Below are 17,644 nucleotides of genomic sequence, written 5' to 3'. Positions count from 1 at the left end.
CGTGGGGGTTGGCGGTGGTCTTAAGACAGTGCACATCTACTTAGAAGTATATATTTTTTTCCTGTAAATTATTACATGAGGTCTTGAAAGCAAAGAAACAACGCTGTCTGAGGCTTAAGGAAGGAGAAGAGGGCCCAACAGTCACTCTTGAGAGAGGGATTAGATTTCTTAGGCAAATGTAGTTCTGGCTTAGAAAACATCATGAATTTAAAGTAACCAGTGGGAGAAACATTTGATTTTCATCTTGTTTCAAGAACTGGAGAATGAGCACTAAAGAGGCAGACATGTCTTTAGGAGTGCTGGAGTTTTTCCAGGTAAATTTGATGGCAGAAGAGATGTGAAAGGAGACTCAGAGTACAGGAGGGAGCTGGAGCAAAGGACACTGGGACCTAAGTGAGGAGGTGGTGGCTGAAAACAACTGGCTGATGAGCAGAGAAACCCCAGAGGTGGTGTAGATGTCAGTGAAGACAGACAGGAGGACAGATGACTGAGGTGGGTATGGAAAGTCATCATTGGAGCTAGAGACCAAGGAGCCAAGAGCCTGGAGTTCTCATTTTTCCTCACAAGGCTCTCCATCAGTGGCTCCCTTATAATTGTTGGTAAATTGTTAGTCAATCCAGGCCAGCTGCAGAGGGAACCAAAGCAGGAATGAAATTTAATGGAAGGAGAGAAAGGAAGAAGTAGAAAGGGAGGGAGCAGTCTCTCTATCATTGCTGTTCTTGGGGCTGGCCCAGAACACACCTTTTGTAGGGCTTAACATTTCCTAATGCAGCAATGTGAACATATTCAACTCATGTTAGTGTAACTATTAGGCAATTACTGATCTCAAGGGGTGAGGCTAGGTGCTGAGAGCCATGATGTAGAGCAAATGATGGGGCTGGAGAGAAGGTGGAAAGCACACGCCATAACCCCAGACAGCTTCAGAGTGCCACACAGTAAATAAAACTGGCTGCCTCTTGCTCAGAGTGAGCATTCCTTGCGAGTTGTGTTTGGAATTATAGTCTTAGAAAGGCATTCCTCTGTATCATATGGCACTGAGGTAGAGGAGGGCACACACCAGAAGCTTCTTAAGTTAGGTGGTTTGGTCATTGTCCTTAGCGTCTCCATTCCCAACTTTTCAGATAGATTTCTTTAAGGAATTGGTCATGCAATATGGAATGTGGCAAATATAAGACATACTATCAAGTTGATCATTCTGGTGAGAGTGAATGCTGTTGTCTTGAGTTCAGATCCCACAGGTACTAGTATAGCAATAACAATTTTTGGGGGGATTTGCTACACCCCCTTTTGCTCCTAAATATCTATTTGGGCTTTCTACCTGACTTCAGGACATTTAGTTCCTGAATAAAAGAAAGAGACCTTTTAGATTTATAATAAGCCTTAAAGCACTAGAGCTGGACAGATATCAACCCTCTAAGCTATTTTGCTATTTCCCAGCTACACACTCCAAGTTACTTGCCATAATTGTTCATGCCAGCCCTAATGGTCACATGTTCAGCATTTATTCTGTCCCACAGTGACTCCTTCCTCTCCTACCTCTCCCTCCTGCATTGTGGACCCCATCTGACACCAAGCCTAGGAACTTATGCTCTGACTACTTCTCTTTTGTGCAGCCATTGGCTGTCTAGCCTTTTTATTGACCAACCAGCTTTAAATTGGGGAGCCAGGTTTACACAACATCACTTGGAGTATGAGAGAATACTCATCTGGACTGAAACCAGATCTTGGAGGCCAGTATTTAGCATTTGAATACATCAGACCAGACTAACCCACAACACACTAGACTGGAAAGTTTACCTTGGGGCTACAGTCTTAGAAATTCCTGCTTTGACAAATCTCAGCTATTGTTCTCAAGACCTTCAATCAATTTGGTTGAGGCTCATGCACATTATGGAGGGGTCTCTGCTGTGCTAAAAACCTCTGGCTCAAATATTTGACATGTGTTTTTAATAACAACTAGGCCCCGCCCCCTAACCGTCAGAAAAATTAAGCATCCCACCTGTTCATAAGGCTGTCAACATGAAAAATTCTGTGGAACTTTGGCTGTGTCTGAAGCATGACAGTTATGTACATGTTTTCTTAAACTGTAGACTTTAAGCTTCTTGCTACTAGGCTCTGTTTCTTTTTTATTTAGTAGAACACATCTCTTAAGAGGATGCAGGCTTTTTGCCTTTATCTCTGTCAGAGTCAAACCTGAACCCTAACATGCTAGGGGGCAAGAAGAGGGTAAGGATAGAAAATAGCACAGGCTCCAGAACAGATTCTGAAAGGCCATTTAAGTTACATATTTCTGTTTTGAAGAGAAGCAGTTTTTTTTTTTTGTTTTGTTTTTTGTTTTTTACTAAATAACAATATTGATTCATAGTTTGGTTAAAATAAAAATAGATCTGTGATTCTTCAATGTAATAATTTTGTTTCTTAAAGTAAGGGGAGGTGGGTTGAAAGATGAGTGGCTGAGGATTAACCATGAGGACCTGAGTCCAGAACCCAGCAGCCACATAAACTGCACATATTGAGTTCCAAAGAGAAAGGGAGATGGGGGGGGGGAAGGTTTGAGAGGAATGTGGGTACTACCTTAATGTATGTCTCTTAACTAGAAATCAGTCATGGGGGGCATTAGAAAAGATGGATTATAAAGCAAGGTATTGGGAAGAATACAGCACAGGGAAATGTGTGCATTGTAGTGAAGGCTTTTCAAATGCAAAGATTAGACACAGCGAGGACAAGGCAGTTCAGACTACCCAGATCGGGTATGTGGCCAGAGGATCTGCACAGAAGTAGGAAGGGTTTAAGGGCCTGGCCAACATAGCACCATGGCCCCTGAACATTTTGGAGGATTCAAATATGGAAAGGAGAGTTGAGAGAGGACTTATAGATGAGCTACTGTGGTTTGAAATGTAAGATGAGATCATTCTAATGACACAGCCTAGGGAAACCCCAACATGATAGAGAGGGATAATAAAAAAAAGAGGGTCAACGGCAAGGGAATATAAATGGCAGGAAACAACCCCAAAGCATTGCATTCAAGTTTGCTCCACAGCTCTAGAGACCTGCAGCCACAGCCAGGCTGGTAATTTGTGTCTCATCTAACGCCAGCGGCAGCCTTGGGCCGAAGCATCTTCCATTAACCCCAGGAGTCAAGCATTTTTCTTACCACTATTTCCTGCCAGTGTTTTTCTCTGATGAGGTCACTAGCTTCCCAGGACAGCCTCACGGCAGTTCTAACGCTGGCGTGGATAAGTCGTTATCCGTCTACAGGCGTCTCTCCTTTTCCTTGGCTTGTTACTTGGAGCCAGTGTCACATGACCTCAGGAGTGTCAGACATCTTAAAACACTGGCGCCCCTTGGATCAGGATCTTGAAACACTCTCCAGCACTCTGAGGCGGGGGTGGGGAGCAGCTTTTGGCTTCTTCGGTGCTCAGGTTTCGCTCTTTCCCATGATAGCAGCCCCACATCTTGTTACCCTTCTTCGCTGACCCTTGACACTCAGACCGTAGCTCTGAGATGAGACCAGCCAGTGTCCAGAGGCTACCAGGCTAGTCAGCATGCCTTCTTCCCTTTAGCTTTGCAGCTCACTCCCCGCCTCAGAGTCCAGGGTGCCTCAGTGTTCAAGCGCATCTGACAATGTTGTGGTTGCCTCTAGCTGGGCTCTCTCTTCTTGGATGTCAGCTCCCCACTTCTCAGATTCTTCATCCTGCATCAGCTTTTCCTGAGCTCCGTGGAGCTTCTCCCTGTATTCTCGGGCAACACCCTCTGTGAGGAACTTGTACTTTCTTTCCACAGTGCACCCAAGACTGCTCAGAAAGCCAGCAAGGTCTTCTGGCCTCCCTGGAGAGGAGTGGGCCGTTCTCTGCAAGGCTTGTGCAGTCATAATGCTTTCTGCCTCTCCTCGGATCTCCATCTGACCCCGCGAGCCTCTACATCGTGTTAGTTACACATCAGTTAGCCTGAGAGCTCTTAAACTGGAAAGGGATGTGGGGACACGGAGCACTTGCTCTCCTTCTCTGCCAGGCTCCACGGTTCAGTGCTGTGCAGGCCTGGCAGGAGCTGCCCCCATAGTCTGTGCTCAGGGGTGCTTCCAGGAGCCCCAGGCTGACGAAGCAGGTCACCTCCTCCTTCACATTCGCCAGAATGGCTAAAGCCATGGGTGGCTCTCTCTACTTCCGCTGTTTTGACTCCTGAGGTTTCTCTGCTCAGACTTCTAAGTGATTTCAATGTTTGAAAGTTTTTTGAACTCTGCTCTCTGAAAAAAAAAAAAAAAACCCAATACAGCTTCAGGCCACTAACATAGAAGCTGTGGTTTACTGGAGTTGAGCAAAGACAGGTTAGGGCACATGAATTCAGGACTTACAAGCTTGACCTCTATCATGACCCTCCCCTCAAAATAACTTTAAACAAAGCCTCTAGATCTATAATGGGGACAACAATACTTTTTATAAAAGGATTATAGATTTGTTGGGAAACTTTACTTTGAATTTCTCTTTGTCTTCTGCCTCCAAACTTAGAACTTACCATATTATGAGGCATGGTGCTAAGGACTTCGTGAACAAATCTGCTTGACCTTCAGAGCAACCTCATTGAGCTGTAATTACTATCACACAGTATAATTATTACCACCGTTTCACAGGGGTCAAAGGGTCTCAGAAAGTCATATTCTGTCTTGGCTATTACCATAAAATACCACAAAAAGCTGGTAGATTAAAAATAATGGAACTTTAGCCTCCCAGTTCTGGAGGTGGTTGATTTGGTGTAGGTTGTAGATTTGCTTACTGGTTTGTAGACCACAAGCCTCTCATGGTGTCCTCACATGGGGGAGGGGCATGGGAGGTCTGTGAGACAGCTTTTACAAGGCTCCGATTCTGTGCGTGAGGACTCGACTCTTGTGAGCTGGTCATTTTCCATGACATCATCTTCTAATACCACCATCTTGTTGACATGTGAATTCTGGGGTAGTGGTGGAGGGGGCCACAGAGGCTGTCCAATGTGGTGAGGGAAAGTCATGCTGGACATGGTCATGCAGGGTTGGAACTTTTCTCATGTGATTCCCCTGATTCTGAAAGGCTTGCCCTGGGGAACCTGCTTCTCCCCCAGAATCAGCTACTGCCCATTTGCCCCTAAGATGCCCTTTCAGATGCACTCTCCCTCAGGAAGAGCTAACAGGGTTGCCTAGACAGTATGCCAATTATGCCCTTGACCAAGGCGGGAGAGGGGTGGAAAATCAGCCTTAGTTTCTTTGTAACTGGTGAGGCCTGCCTCAGGCTGATAAAAAGGAAGGGCCACTTTGATGAAATTCCAATAAACAGAGGGACTTTTCCCACAAAGCACCTGCAAGTTGTCTGAGCCCTGAGAATGACCATCCTTCCCCCAGGACCTGGTATAACAAGGAAGGACCACCTTCTCCCTTTCTCTACCTCTAGTGACCGTCTAAGGGCCTTCAGGGTTAAAGTCTACACTCATCTAGCATGGTACCAGTACACCACTACTTTAGGTCTATTAAGCAAATGTATAGAAGGGAGAATGAAGGAAGAGAGGACCCTTTGTGCATCTCTTGAGGTAGAAAAATTATTTCATTCTTATTTATTCACACAAACTTTTACTGAGCATGTACTACACATAAGTCACAGTGTAGATACTGGCTATGTAAGACACACCAGATGGCCCTTAAAGAAAAACTCTTTTTTTTCCCCCTATTACTTTATACAGAAGTGAGAGATATATAGTTCAAAAACGATATAAAAACCACATTAAGCTGGCTTCTTAAAACACCTTCTAGTTTTCTGGGCTTTCACGCTTCTAGGCTTCTAATGAGTCAGCATGCTCAAAACAGAAGGGGCTTTTGGTGTGTACCAGAGGAAGGAAGTGAGAAGCGTCCCTAGAGTATGGGCAACCAAGATGCCGAAGTGACTTAGCTGTAAGCATGATGCTCTGTTTCCCGCTTGTGAAGCACTTACCGTGCCCTACCAGGCCAGGCCCTCCTCACCCACCTCACCTGTCTCCCTCCCTCCGGAGCAGATGACAACACTCGATGCACTCTGCTCTGTCCCCAGATGGAGTCCCATGGCTCATCTGTGAAAAACACAGTGAATCGGTTTCTCTGCATGGCCCCTAAATGGCTCGGTGCGTGAACCTCCCTAGTGACTTGGCAGCAGTAATGTAATTTCCTGAGCTCCACGGAACAGTGAGGCCTCCAGCTATTAAGGCAGATACAAAAAAAACAAAAAAATATTTAAACCTCAAACGCATGATACATTTTCTGATACTGTTTTCTTTAATTATGGGGGTGTGGGGGACACTGTACTGCACACACCCAGTTTAAGAGGGAATCCACGGTTCCTGTTTCAGAAATTAACTTGACTAGGGCATAATGGAAAATGTCAAATCCACGCCAAGCATTATATGAGTGCTCAGAGAGGCTGAGAGGAGTCATAGCTTTGCCTTTTCTTTTCCAGTAAGGAGAAATTCCCTAATACGGTGAGATGGAAGTCCTAATGTCATTGGCATCTATGGTCGATGTCATTGATGCTTTCTAGTGACAGAAACCGTTTTACACACGTAGGTTCTTCATCATTTAGATATGGCCAAATGGGATACTATGTAGCGCACATGGCTTGACAACCCATGTCACAAGGCATAAAACACTGAGGGCATGGGCTGGCACACCAAAGTACCCGGTAGCTGCTGGAGGATTTGACTGTGGCGAGGACGACAAAGAGCTCATCAGAGCAGCCTGCTCCTCAGTTCCCACAGATCATGGATTCGATCAGCAAACTTAAACAGCAATGGCCCACACACATCAGAGCAGAGCTGCGAAACCAACCGGGGGTGGGGTGGGGCAGAGATTAGCAAAGCAGAAGACATTAATTACCATGCTTGGGCTACAGCGAGACTGAAAGTTGACACAGCTTTTCCCCCCAGGAGATGGTCAGTCACTACGGGACCATGGCTGGCCATCTGGAGCTACAGAGGACACACAGATGTCCCCAGAAACATCTGTCATCAGAGCCAACGCAGAGAAATGCTCTGGGTTTTTTATTTTTCTTTTACAACTCTCCTATGCCCAGTTCTACATGAGAATCTGAGCTTTAGTAGTATTCCCTACATTCTCTGAGAGAGAGAGAGAGAGAGAGAGAGAGAGAGAGAGAGAGAATGAGGAAGAGGGACATGTGAAGAAGGGAACAGAGAACAAACAGACCCAGGCTCTGGGACACTCTCCACTTTGTGGGGGAAGTACCAGATGAAGCCCTTTTGGGGTGGAAAGTCTTCATTTAGGGTGGTAATTTGTTTCCAATCCATCACTTTCCCGATTGCCCATCTCCCTAAATTTTCCCTTGCCTCCCTATGTTTCCAAGTCCCCAGATTTTCTGCTCACCCTATCTGTGGATGTCAGAGGATGACATCGCAAATGTAGTCCCACTTGCTGTCACCCCGGCTGTCATTGTGATCATTGCTTCTGTGTACCATTGGCGGGGTGAAACCCGGAGTGAAGTCTGTTGGCATTATAGTCCACATGTCTTCTGCCCATAGATGGGAGGAAATTCCTGGAAGGCTGTCTTGGGGAACAAGACTGGCTATCGGGTATGTTATTAGAAAGGGGCCCTCTTTCTTTGTCACCTGTACTCATCCTTAAGATTCTGGTTTCCAACTAAGTCCTAACCCCAAGAAAGCAGAGAATGGAGAATACGGGCTTGTTGGTCTTCATCTTCAGCTTGACCGGATTTAGAACCACCTAGATTGAAGCCCATCTCTGAGTGTGTGAATGGGTTCACAGGAGGAAGGACCCACACTGACTGTGAGTGGCATGTCTCATGGGCTGTGATTTGGACATGGTAGAGGGGCGGGGGAGAACGACAGAGAAATGGCCTGCATTCCTTTTTTCTCTCTGTCCTGACTTGCCACACTGAGCTGCGCTGTCCTGCTCTGCCCTTTCCACCATGAGGCCCTGAGAAAGCCGCCTTCCTCTTGTAAGCTGATGTTGATAACTTGGTCATAGCGATGAGGAGTGACTTTCAGGTTTGGGGCACAGCTCCTTTGCTGTTATTCTTCTTGAGCTCTTCCTTCAGCTGTCACATTCCACAGTGCTGCTTGCTTTCTATTCCAATAGGTAGCCCCAAGCCGTCCACACACTCCATTACCCTAAATTCAGAGTAAGCTTCATGTATGGGGGGATGGCATTTAACAACAAAAGCAGTTTGTTTTCCTAATCTCAGCATGTCTTGTTGTTCAAATATGTGATTCATTAAAATATTTATGATGACATGGGAAATGTTTGTGTTACAGAGTAGATGGGAAAAAGCTGCATGAAAATTCATGTCAAACAGAAGAAGCAATAAATGATCAAGTGACAACACATCAAAATGTCTACAGGGACGGGTACTCACATGTTGTTGGGGGGGGTGCTACTATGATTAGTTTTCATGCAAAGACAGGATGCCTGTCCTAGAAATCCCTTGACTTCAGGAAGTCGTCTTAATTATCCCTGTGTTTGTTTTCCCTCCCCAATTCCAGAGAATGGAAGGTTCCCAGGAGGCAGAAGTCTGTGGAAGGGTCTCTGTGTCTCTCAGAGGTTCGGCCCAGCTCTGCTCATTCTTATCTTCTACCTGGGTTGAGGGTCACAGAGGGGGGAAGTGAAGGACTCAGTTGCTCACACTTCAGACATAGCATCTCAGGAGCAGACCCATGGTTTCAGTAACAGGGTTCATGACCTCACAGTCAGGACCTGGAAGGAACCAGAAGAGGCTGATGAGCAAGCACAGATTTGAAATGAATTATGGCACGTTTAGGACATTTTTCCATAGTGTGCGTTTTGCTGAGGTTCTAGTTGTGTGGTTCTTTTCTGGAATGCTGCTGCTGTGGCTGGAGTATGTCCCTCAAAAGTTCATTTGCTGCAAAGTTCACTTCTCAGATTCACATGTTGTTGGGAGTTCAAGGTAGAGCTGTTGGGATTATGAATGGAGAGTTCATTAGAAACTGTCTTCAGTATGTGCCCTCTACAAAACACGCTCTACCTCAGCTTTCTAAGTAACGCCCTGGGCATGGCCTACTCTTACCAAGGAATGCTGTTTGGGTTACCTAAAATCCTCTGGAGTCAGTGGTGGAGTGGGTAGGGTGCCTGCCTACCACATGGGCTCAATCCCCAGGCCCACCAAAACCAAAACAAGGCAAAATGAAATGAAAAGCCCCTCTTTCAGCCTTTCCCTGTTTCTTAAAAGGAAACAATGGATAACATCTGGCCATATTGTTCATAGCAGGAGAGAGCGTAATGGCTTCTGTGTTGATGAGTTGTTTTGTTTTTGCCAACTTGACACAAACTAGCATCATCTGGGAAGAGGGAACTTTAGCTGAGGGCTTGCCTTCATCAGATTGCCTGTAGGAAAGCCTGTGGGGCACGTTCTTGATTAATGGTTGGTGTGGGTGGTCCAGCCACTATGGGTGGTGCCGCACCTGGGTGGTTTAATAGAGCAGGCTGAGCAAGCCATGGGGAACAAGCCTGTAAGTTGAGCCCGCCAGAGAGCTCTGCTTCAGTTCCTGCCTCCAGTTTTCTGCCTTAAGCTCCTGGCCATATTTCCCTTAAAGATAGACTGTGATATGGAAGTCTAAGAAAAATAAACCCTTTTCTCCCCACGTTGCTTTTGGTGGTGGTGTTTATCACAGTGACAGAAAGCAAACTAGGACAGATGCTTGTTTGTGAGAATCTTGCCTATTGGGTGGTGTTTAGAGGTGCTGGGTTGTTCCAAAAGGGCGGAGGCTACTTGTTTGGATGGGCTTTCATGATGGGACGTTCTAAGCTAAAAATGCCTATGCTTCACCTAACCAGAGTCTAGCTTCACAGTGTGGTGTCTGGGAGCTGTGTTTGTTTGTCCCATGATCAAAGGGCTCTCTGGGAGTAACCGCTCAGTCCACTTAGGAGACAGAAGATTTGATAGCAGACTGATAGGCCAAGAAAGACCAAATCCAGAATTCATACATATGTTAGTGAATACATATCCCATTTGCATCATGTCCTGGTCTAGTTTCCGTGAGGAGGCTACAAGAAGCAAAACAAACACAGTCTTTTTGGTTTATTTTCTAAGTAAGCGTTTGCTAATATCGACTCAATCCAACTGAACTCTTTGATGTTTTGTTTTTATTCTCTCTCAGGCCTAAAATAGTGTTTTCTTTTTAAAACTTTTTTTTAGAAAGAAATGAATAGTCTCATTTGGCATAGAACCACTCTCAGGCTCAGGTCTAACCTGGAGCTAAGCCCTTCAGAGCCCTTCAGAGTCCTCCTCTAGCCCCTTCTGTCCAAGAGGCCTAAGAGTCAGTAGAGGTAATATGGTTTTCCTTTTTGTTTTTGTTTAAGAAATCCCTGTCCTGAGTTTGGTAGCAGGTAAACTGTCTATGATCTGCCAGTGAGAAAAAGTTCTAAATTTTTCACATGCTTGCCAACACTTGGTATTTTGATTTTTTAAAAAAGTAATAGTCAATGGGTACAAAGTAATATCTTATTATAGTTTTGTTTTGCAGTTCACTAATAATCATTGGTAATGAAGTACTGATGGTATCTTTTTTTCCTTTTATTGAAAATAGATTTTTTTTCTCACATAATATATCCTGATTATGGATCCCTTCCCTTTACTCCTCTCAGGTCTTCCCTATCTCTCTTCCTACAGTGATCTACCCTCTTTCTGTTTCTCATTAGAAAACAAATAGGTTTCTAATAAATAATAATATAATATAATATAATATAATGATAAAACAAAAGCAAACATATTGGAATAGGACAAAACAAGCAAACAGAAGAAAAAGAGCCCAAGAAAAGAAACAAGAAACATATAGATGCAGAGAACCACTCGTTTGCTCACTCAAGAATCCTATAAAAACACTAAATTGATGCCAGGCAGTGGTGGCACATGCCTTTAATTCCAGCACTTAGGAGGCCGAAGCAGACAGATCTTTGAGTTCCAGGCCAGCCTTGTCTACAGAGTGACTTCCAGGACAGCCAGGGCTACACAGAGAAACCCTGTCTCAAACAAACAAACAACTAAAACCCACCACCACTACAACCATAAAATCCCACTAAACTGAAAACCGTAATGCATGTTCAAAGGACCTGTAGGGTTAAAATGGAGATAAAGACATAAAATAAAATAAAATAAAATAAACCCTGATATGATATTATGAGACAAGGAACCTCCAATGATGCCACTGAGTTCGTTTTCTGTTGGCTACCTACTTCTGGGCATGCAAACCTACCCTGAAGAGTAGTTTTTTTCTCTAGTGCGACTCTTTTGAAGGAAACTAATTTTTCACTTGCAAGTGATTATCAATTGTAGATTGCTTTTTTGTTGTTGTTGTTGTTTTTAGGGATGGGGGCATGTGTCCACTTCTCCTTTCAGCTCTAGGACTCTGTCTGGGGCAGGTGTGTGCAAACCCTGTGCTTGTTGCTTCAGTCTGTTGAGTTCATATGTGTGTCTTGTTGATTTAGAGTGTCTTGTTTCCTTGGTGTCCTCCATCCCTTCTGGCTCTTACACCCTTCCTGCCTTTTCTTCTGCATAATTTCCTGAGCCCTGGGGAGGGGGGAGGAATTGATGGAGACAACCCATTTAGGGCTGAATGTTCCAAGGTCTCTCACTCTCTGCCTATTGTCCGAGTGTGGGTCCTTTGTCTTTGTTCTTATCTGCTACAGGAGGGAACATCTCTGACGATGGATGACTAAGGCACTGATCTAAGAGTATATCAGAAGTCATTAGGAGACATTCTCTTGCTGTACTCTTTCAGCAGAACAGAATTATTTGGTTTTTACCCTAGATCCCTGGGCTTTCCAGTCTCAGGTTCTTGGTCATCCGAGCAGTGTATAGGTTCCATCTCAGGAAGCAGGCCTTAAGTCAAATCACATATTGGTTAGTTACACCCATAAGTTTTTTTGTCACCATTGCACTAGCTTATCTTGCGGGCAGGACACCATCGTAGATCAAAGAGTTTGTAGTTGTGTTGGTGTTTATCTTTCTAATTTGGTAGCACAGACTACTTCCTGTACCAAAGATGCTAGCTTGCAGGGGTGAAGTCTCTGTGTAGGCATTATCTCGACTTTACCATGTTCAATGAATTGTGTAGGTGTTGTCTTCAGCAATAGGACCTTGCCATTCGTTTGTGGAGAACAACCAACCATGGCAACATCCTGGGAGCTTTAGGGGTCCCATTAGACCCTTTTGACAAACAACTCAATTAGCTGTAACCCATTCTCAGTACTGGAATGGGACTTTTTTTTTTAATTTAGTCACTTTACATCCCTATTGCAGTCCCCCTCCATCTTTTCTCCTGGCCTCACCCTCCCACTCTGTTCTCCCTTTCCCCAGCCCCCTTTTCCTCAAAAAAGGGGAGCCCCTTTCCCCACCAACCAGCCCTGGCACATCAAGTCACATCAGGACTAAGCACATTCTCTTCCACTAAAGCCCAACAAGGCATCCCAGCTAGGGGAAAGTGATCAAAAGCAGGCAAGAGAGTCCATGTCAGAGACAGTCCGCACATTGTTTGTTAGCGGACCCTCATGAAGACCAAGCTGCCTATCAGCTCATATGTGTAGGAGACCTTGGTCCTGAAACACATGTAAAATATTTGGTTGGTGGTTCAGGCTCTGTCAGCCCCCATGATTCTTGGTTAGTTGACTTTGTTGGTCTTCTTATGGAGTTCTTGTCTCATCCGGGTCCCTATATCCTTCCCCAAACTCTTCCACAAGACTCCTTGAGCTCCGCCTAATGTGGGTCTAATCTCTGCATCTGTTTTGATATGCTGCTGGGTGGAGCCTCTCAGAGGACAGTTATGCTAGTCTCCTGTCTGCAAGCATAGCAGAGTATCATTAATAGTGTCAAATCTTGGTTCTCACTGGGTGGGTTTCAAGTTGGGCCAGTCATTATCCTGGAAACAATGTCCAGTTTTAATTAACTAAAATCCATAATGCCTGGACACAGCTGTAAGACATATTTTCTTAATTAAATCATTTGAAGTATGAAGTCCCAGATCTTTAAGGTGGGAAGATATACCTTTACTCCAGAACTTTTTATTTATTTATTTTTTATTTATTATTTTGACAGGGCCTCTCTTACATAGTCCTAGCTGTCCTGGAACTCACTATACAGACCAGGTTGGCCTCGAACTCACAGAGCTACTCCTGCTTCTACCTCCCAAGTTCTGGAATTAAGGCCTGCATCAGCATGCCTGGCTTCTCCAGATACTCTCAAAAGATCAGGAGTAAAGGAAGATCCACTTTTAGCCTGGACCACACCTCCTTCTGGAAGCTTCTGTAGAGGACATTGAAGAAGGAAGCTTGCTCTCCCTTTGCTTGCTCTTGTTTTTGCTACTAAGTTCATTTCTTCAAAATTGGCATTAGAGCCTACTTCTTCAGGATATGGCATATACCGAAGACAAGCTGAGACTTGTCTCAGTACATGGGATGATAACTACTTCACTCTTGAACTTTGGGTTGATTGACAGTCATTGTTGAATGAGCTGGACCATAATCTGGAGTGAGTAGTATCTTTTTTATAGGCTTTATTTCTATATTTATATGATTTTTCTTTTGAGAATTAGCTTTTCAAGTGTTTCTACATTTTACATTTAAGTGTGAAAAAACAGGAGGAGTTTTCTATACATACTGCATAATCCTTCCATATTGAAGTTGTAAATATTTCTTTATGTACAGCGTCTTTTTTTAAAATGATGTTAGTGTCTTTGTATGTGTTCTGTGGGAGTGGAACCCATGCTTTTCACATGCTTAAACTAGCAGTGTACCGTGAGCTACATTCCCACCCCACAGCTTATTAGTAACTTCTAGTCCATAAAGTTTTCACTGAGATAATACTGAACTTGTGTATTTATATCTTTGACTGTGACTTCAGTGTCGTAATTAAGAAATCATTGCCAAATTCCAAATCATAAATGTTTCTTTGATTTTTCTAAGGTTTTTATAGTTTCAGTTCTTATATTTATGCCTTTTGTCCAACTTGAGTTATATTTTGTATATGGGTGTTAGTGCTGAGTAAGCATCTAACTTCATTGTTTGATATATGGATTATGTTATGTTTTCCCCAATAGAATTTATTTAAAATACTGTTCTCCCCTATTGGGTGGTCATGACAGCTTGCTTAAAACAGTTGAACTATGTATGGGAGGGTTAATTTGGGACACTCTATTTTATTTCATTGGCCTATGTGTCTGTAATTACATTGATTATGCTGTTATGATTGCTATAGTGTTGTATTGGTTTGAGATTATGAAGTTTGAGACTTCTAGTTTGATTGCTTTGTTTTTATTCAGAGGTCATTTTAGATACCGTATGGGTGTAAAAATGGATTTGTCTGAGGATAAGTTATACATAGGGAAGAAGAAATGAAGAGGTCAGAAGACAAATCTTCAGGAAAAGCTCACACCTAAAAAATTAATAGGAAACGAGGAATCTGAAAAGGAGGTGTCTTAGGTCCAATTCTGTTGCTATAATAAAATTTCATGACCGAAGGCAATTTAAGGAAAAAGGAATTTGTTGGTGTTTTATGATGAGAGACAGAGACAGAGAGAGAGAGATAGAGAGAGAGAGGAAAAAGAGAGAGAGTATAGTAGCAGGTGGCCAGAACGAGAAGTAGAGAGAGCAAATTTGAACTGGAGTGAGGGAATATACTCTCAGCTCACCTCTGGTGCCATGCTTCCTCCTGAGAGGCTGCATTACCTCCCCAAATAGCACCACTGACTGGAGACCCCGTCTTCAAATACCCAAGCCTATGGGGACATTCCTCATTCAAGCAGTCACAGGAGGCAAGGGAGAGTCAATCTCAAAGTTGGAAAAAGAGCCAGGTAGGTTGGGAACATGTCAATATGTTTCCAAGGTTAACTATTCACACAAGAGGGAAAGGAAGGCCATGGGTGACCTTTACAGAGACTTTGCAGCAGAGAGAGTAAGGCCTTTGCCTGAGAGCGTGAGAAGGTCAGACAGAGGGTGATGAGAATTCTCTAGAGCAGTCTGCAGAGCTCGGCACGAAGTGCTGCGCTGAAGGGCTTGGCATGGAAACAGAACCTTTCAGAGAAATGAAAGCTACTTAAACCCCTCCCCATAGCTCCCTACCCATCACATCTTTCGAAAGATGCTGATAAAAACAGAGAAAGAAAGAAAAAAAGAAAGAAAGAAGAAAGAAAGAAAGGAAAAGAAAAGAAAAGAAAATTCCCGACAACAACAAACCCAGATTGTAGAGGGAGGGAAATTTCACGGTGACTTGGGTGACTTGACAAGAGAGAGACTAACTGGAAATTCTCTGCCTTTTGAAGAGAGAAGCCAGCACCCATTCTCATGATGGTGCCACAAAGCTGAGGACCTGCTGACCCAAGTTCCTTCTTTCCTTGCTATTGGCTCACGCTGTTCATAAAACAGAGTCGGCCGTTTCACTTTTGTTTCATATGAGCAAGCTGTGTTTACATGTGGGAGACAGCCAGGAGGAGTAGGGCAGAGCCAAACGCCAGAGCCAGAGCAGCTGAAAGGCAGAACCCACAGGTAGGTTTTTCACTTTTGTTAATTTGTTGCTCAGAATTGTGCTTTGACTGTTCTTAAGGGGATAGCGTGTGGAAAGTAAGCTTAACTTGTTCAGCTCTCAGCGTTTGTTCTACTACATTTTGGGAAACTGAAAAAAAAAAAAGGAAATACAAAGTAATGTAGAAGGAAGAAAACACCATCACAAGATAGACTTACTTGACTGGCTGGCAGTTGTTGGTTTTTCCTTCTTTTTTCTTTGTAGTTGTCTTTGCGTATTATTTTAGCTTTCTTTCACAGTTGTTTTGATAAAATAAGGGCAAGTTTATATTCGTTCCTTTCTTTAGAGCTTGTGCTTTATCCACGCTGTCATGATTTCTGCAGAATCATGATTGTAAATTGCCGTATAAGGCACTAAAATTGGCCCTGTTTGGGGGCCAGATAGAGTCTTTCCTATTTTGCGTAAATGGGGTCAAATTTAATTCCGTAAGACCTTTTCCTACTCAGAAGACTTGCTTTCGGGAGAGAGAAGATTCTCTTTGAGAAGGCTGCAGTTAGGTGCTGTGGCTCAGAGGTGCAATGAGAAGGAAAGTGTGTGCAGGGCTGTGCGTGCAGAATCGGCTTGCGTTGGAGCACCTATCAGCGTTTTTTTCCCCTGTGATGCACCTTACTCAGGATCACTTACCCCTCAGGAGATACGAAAACAACCCCTCAAATAACCAAAAACCGATGTTCCGGGATCATCCAGTATTTAATATGTTTTGTTTGCTGTTATCTCCCAGGTGATGTTAGTGAGTGGCCAGTTAAAAAAAAAAAATCAGTTTTTGAAATACTTCTTAGTCTGTAACACATACCTGGGAGTAATATGAACGAAGAAATGAGAAGATACAACTAAAGGCGAGTCTCTCCTTAACTATGTAAATAATTGAAGGTAGAGAGCTGATTTGTGGGGCATATAAGAATTTTAGACATTTCTGTCGTCCATCTCAACCACTTCAACTCCTGACCTGAGACCCGCTTGAAAGCGTCAGTTAATCAATGCTTGGGAAGGTGGAAGCTAGAGAAGTTGAAACTCTAGAAGGTTCTAAATATGTAAACATTAAGTTCAGTGTGTGGGCCTACCTGCCAAGGCTGTCATATTTTTTTTCTAACCTTTCAAAGTCATTCAAGAGATAGACATTTAGTTTCTGGCCAGTCACAAATATACCACAGATATATATATATATATATATATATATACCACAGGCTAAGACAGGATCTAATAGCTTACCCCACTTTCCAAGAGAAGTTATTTTCATTGGATCCATGTCCCTCTAAGAGAAAAAATTACTGAATTTATATCAAAGCTGTTCCCGGTTTCTCCCCTCAGAAAGAATAGACTCAGTCTTGGCTCAGTTCTGAGCTTCTCAGAGGAATAGACTTGAACTTAGTTGGATCAACAGTATGTCAAACAAATTTCTTCTTGTTTTCATTCCATGGAGAAGAGTGTCTCTTTAGCATCTTTGATGAGCATAAGCACTTATGTATTACGTTACTATGTGGAAACATGTTTTCATATATCTGTTCATTTGATCTGTACAACAACCTTTATAGAGTGTATATTTCTCACTTGATTGATGGCAAAATGAAGCCCTGGATCATAGGATATTTCTCAAGGAAGAACCATATAGGTAAGCCCAGACTACATGGCTATGTTCTTACAACCCAAATAATAACTCTTTTGTGAAGTTGATTACATAAGTTTTGTTATACCTGTATGCTATTAGCTAGTTAAATGATGGCATTGATATTATATCAGTTGAGGGGAAAAAAAAAAGAGATGGCCATGCCTCAGTGACAAGAAAAAACAGGATACAAAACAGCAGTGTAATATGCACCCTCTTTTGTTCAAAACAGTTAATTGTATTTGGAGAAAGAGAAAAAGAAGTATATGTACAGACTTGTCTCGTTGGTAAAATTTGTCATTTACACATGAGTCAGCTTATTATTTTTTTCCACCTTAAATTAATATAACCCACGTAACAAGAACAAAATGTAAATCAAACAGAACTGAATAGAATTGGTTGTGCCGGTCTGGTTAATTCTCCAGATAAAATGGACCCAACTCTTTTTTCCAGCCAACTGGCATTGAGTTCTGAGTTTTGTCCATGACCG

The 17,644-nt window shown here is 43.3% G+C and overlaps 1 protein-coding gene and 1 long non-coding RNA gene across 5 annotated transcripts in view; one reads left to right on the top strand and one right to left on the bottom strand.

Moving 5' to 3' along the window:
* Positions 1–8,190: 8,190 nt before the first annotated feature.
* LOC132656508 (uncharacterized) lies at positions 8,191–15,835 on the bottom strand. The gene is made up of 3 exons (XR_009594257.1): positions 15,710–15,835; positions 11,783–11,858; positions 8,191–8,933 (listed from the first exon to the last, which is right to left on the bottom strand). It is a non-coding gene; the product is annotated as an uncharacterized LOC132656508 (long non-coding RNA).
* Positions 15,001–17,644, top strand: part of Cysltr2 (cysteinyl leukotriene receptor 2) — a 33,384-nt gene continuing 30,740 nt past the window's right edge. For all 4 annotated transcript variants that reach the window (XM_060391434.1, XM_060391433.1, XM_060391432.1 and 1 more), the window contains exon 1: positions 15,001–15,514. The gene's annotated coding sequence lies outside the window, so the exon portion shown is untranslated. The remainder of the gene's footprint in view (positions 15,515–17,644) is intronic.

The sequence above is a fragment of the Meriones unguiculatus genome, chromosome 9 (assembly GCF_030254825.1).
Source record: "Meriones unguiculatus strain TT.TT164.6M chromosome 9, Bangor_MerUng_6.1, whole genome shotgun sequence".
NCBI classification, from domain to species: domain Eukaryota; kingdom Metazoa; phylum Chordata; class Mammalia; order Rodentia; family Muridae; genus Meriones; species Meriones unguiculatus.
This window is presented reverse-complemented; position numbering and strand designations above follow the sequence as displayed.